At 48.8% G+C, this 3,758-nt stretch overlaps 1 pseudogene; it reads right to left on the reverse strand.

Moving 5' to 3' along the window:
- Window positions 1–1,037: 1,037 nt before the first annotated feature.
- On the reverse strand, window positions 1,038–1,821 carry LOC146560088 (uncharacterized; annotated as a pseudogene).
- Between the last annotated feature and the right edge of the window lie 1,937 nt (window positions 1,822–3,758).

Consider the following 3,758-nt stretch of genomic DNA (forward strand, 5'->3'; position numbering starts at 1 on the left):
CTCACATCATTAGCCACAAGTGTGATAAATTTTGAGTTGTTGTGTTCAACTGGTTACACCTGAGCTTTAATTGTGTTTGACTTTTGCCACCTGTGCTCACCATTATGCAACACAGGTGCATCACAATGACAATGTGTTGCAAGATGTGTTTACACAGGTGAAAAGTGCTTATGGTTTTGCCAAAAGAGTGACTGATTCAATAAGTGGGATCAGGCAACTGAAAACTTTGGTTCAGACGGAGTTTGCATGGAGGCAGGACCCAAAGACAGACTCAATACGCCAATTCAATTTCAATTAAATGTTCTTTATATAGTGCCAAATCACAACAATAGTTGCCTCAAGGTGCTTTATATTGCACAGTAGATCGTACAGTAATAGATACAGAGAAAAACCCAACAATCATATGACCCCCTATGAGCAAGCACTTTGGCGACAGCAGGAAGGGAAAACTCCCTTTTAACATGAAGAGTACGAACAGGTATGAACAGGTACGATTCAATGCAGAGAGGTCTACTAACACATAGTGAGTGAGAAAGGTGACTGGAAAGGAAAAAATCAATGCATCACGGGAATCCCCCAGCAGCCTACGTCTATTGCAGCATAACTAAGGGAGGATTCAGGGTCACCTGGTCCAGCCCTAACTATATGCTTTTATGCTGGTTTCTGAGTTTTGCAGCTGGGGTGAACAAGCATCAGCATCAGGCTTTGAAATGAATTAAGAGTCTGTCTTGGTTTTTCGTTGATTAATAGGCAACCAGGTTTCTGTAAGGCAAAGTAAATCAATTTGTTGATCAATTATTAAATCATGTATTAACAGAGACCTGGAGGAGAGAGACCTACTATTTAATAATCCACATTTCACTGTTTACTCTTTGGTTCAGATGTGGATACTGTATTGTTCTTTCTTTGTGATTTTTTATGTTTGGGAGCTGACACAGTCTCTATGGAGATGGGTTTTGGGGGGATAAGAGGAGGAGAGAAGCTGCAGAGAGGCATGTAAGACTGCAACTCTGCTTCCTGGTCCCAACTCTGGATAGTCATATTTTGGGGGGTTTAATAAAGTTGTCCATATTTCTAGAAATGAGAGCTGCTCCATCCAAAGTGGGATGGATGCCGTCTCTCCTAACAAGACCAGGTTTCCTCCAGAAGGTTTGCCAATTATCTATGAAGCCCACATCATTTTTTGGACACCACTCAGACAGCCAGCAATTTAAGGAGAACATGCGGCTAAACATGTCACTCCTGGTCTGATTGGGGAGGGGACCAGAAAAAACTAGTTTTCAGTTTTATTTGTCATATGCAAGTTAGCACAGGGTCAACATTGCAATGAAATGTGTTACAGAGTCCGACATCGTTTTGGCAAAGTTACACACAGATATTGATATTAGTTACCTCCGATTGGTGTAACTAGGTGCCATTACTGCCGATGTGAGTTATGAGTTTACTGAATTTCCGTTTACCCTTAGCCAGCAGTTTTAAATTTCCCTCAGTGTTGCCTGCTCTGGCCCCTGGAAGACAATTGACTATGGTTGCCGGTGTCTCTAGCTTCACATGTCTGAGAACAGAATCACCAATTACCACAGTTTGACCCCCGGCGGGTGTGTCGCCGAGTGGGGGAAAAATGGTTAGACACATGAAGAGGTTGGTGGTGTACCTGTTCATGTAGGTACACCACCAAACTAGTGCTTAAACAGAAGCCCTAGTTTGCTTCTGTTTAAGACTATGCTTCCTCCTCACCGTCACCCAGCCGCCCTCTTTCCCCAGGTGCTTGGGGTCTGCTGGGGAACAGCTAGCGGGGCCTATGCTTACAGGGGCGACCATGGCTCAGGGGGTTGGGAACCGTATCTGTAACCAGAAGGTCGCCGGTTCAATCCCCGGGCTCTCTGTCCTGGTCGTTGTGTCCTTGGGCAAGACACTTTACCCTACTGGTGTTGGCCAGAGGGGCCGATGGTGCGATATGGCAGCCTCGCTTCTGTCTTTTTTTTTTTTTTTTTTTTTCTCTCTTTCCCATTTGGTTCTTTAGCCACCAGAATTGTTGTCTGAAGACCAACAAGGATACCCAATGGATTTACTTTGCCAAATGGATCATCGTGGCACTGCCATATTGGTCCATTTGGTCGATCTTTGTTTTTATTATTTATTATATTTTATTTTCAGATGTTACAGACGGGACAGACATGAGTGAGAGATAGGAAAGGGAGAAAGAAAGAGGAAGGAAAGGAAAAACAGAAGGGGAGAGGGACAGTGAGAAAGGGGGGGAGAAAAAAAAATCTCCTGGATCACCTGTTGAGAGAAGAATAGAAAACAAGCAAAAAAAGACAAAAAAAAAAAAGAAACAAAGCAACATACTAAACACAACACCAATACTAAATATTCAATGTTGTTGTGCAGCACGCAGGACAGATGTGCTTCGAAGTAGCAGCCAAGAAAGGTGTAATTTGGGTCTACGAGCAGTGAACACCCATGTGCATACCTGTGTGGATCAGCGCGCTTGTATTCCAAAGGTTTCTCCATGTAACGATCTGCTAGGGAGTGTAGGGGGGCCACAGCCCCGTCCTCCAGGGTGTGAGGCAGGTATGGAGGAGATCAAAACTCCAGACATCCAGAGGCCCCCAGAACACAAGAAACCATGGAAGACCAACAGAGGGGCAGCCGCGCCACTGTTCCAGAAAGAGCTGAGGAGAGTCCCAGATGAGGGTTCACTCAGCAGCCGCGGAGCAGAAGCCAGGGGGAGTTGCAGTGACGCGCCCGTGAGCTCCGCTGGCCGCCAGCTGTGCCTGAGTGACCGAGCACCAGGCCGAGAGGCCGGGGGCACCCCACCCCCGAAGGGGCCCGAGCGAGCCCCAGGCTCCAGGCCCCGATAAGCGGCCGCCAAGGAGTGAGCCGGTGTGTACCTGGATGCCCACCCCCAGACACAAAGAACCACCAACGCACCGACACCTGAGGGAGTCCGCCACCGGCAGGGGAAGTGGTGGTAGGTGGAGATAGGCCTCCAAACCTTGGAGGGCCTGAGGTGTCCCCAGAGAGGTGGCGTCTGATACCCAACCTGACATATAGACACAGACATACAGGCACACACAGACACAAACATCCATTCCCCCCCTCATGCTCTCATATGCACTCACTCCACACTCAACCAACGTGGAGACAGACATAAAGAGACACTGTACACACGATCACACTCCCCAAGCGTACTCTACAAACCGGGTCTAGGTACCCTTGCCCCTGGAGGGGGGAACTGCACCCAGACCCAGGTGGTGTTACCCTTTTCCCTGCGGTGGGGAGAGGCAGACCACCCCGACTCCGTAGCAGCAGGGAGGCCCCACACTCCAGACCGCAGTCGGACGGCCAACTCCACCTAGCCCTCCCGCTCCAGCAGGCCGCAGAGAATGGGGGTGGGAGAAGACTCCAAACCTCCCTCCACCCGCTCATTGTAGTGTTGATGCATGTGTGTTCTAAGGTGCAATTAAAACCCAGGAGGGCATGGAGCTACCTGCCAAGGAGCAGCAGGTAAGCGCATAGTCCCTCCTGATAGCCCTCAATGTCTAAGTGTATTTAAAATTGAGAGGTGGGCAACGACGCCAGGGGTGAGGTGTACACCCTGATGGTAATTTGGATTCCGTGATTGTGCCCACCCCCAAGATCCTATATGTATGTGTAATGAGAGTGTGAATAATGTGAATGTCTAAGTTGTGGGATAAAATTGAGGCAGAGGCAGCCAGAAGGGGACGGGGGGGGGGGGGGGGGGGGGTAGCCTC

Source organism: Mchenga conophoros, linkage group LG14 (genome assembly GCF_057382185.1).
Source record: "Mchenga conophoros isolate Kocher_MC1m ecotype Shallow Benthic linkage group LG14, M_conophoros_male_GT1.1, whole genome shotgun sequence".
NCBI classification, from domain to species: Eukaryota; Metazoa; Chordata; class Actinopteri; order Cichliformes; family Cichlidae; genus Mchenga; species Mchenga conophoros.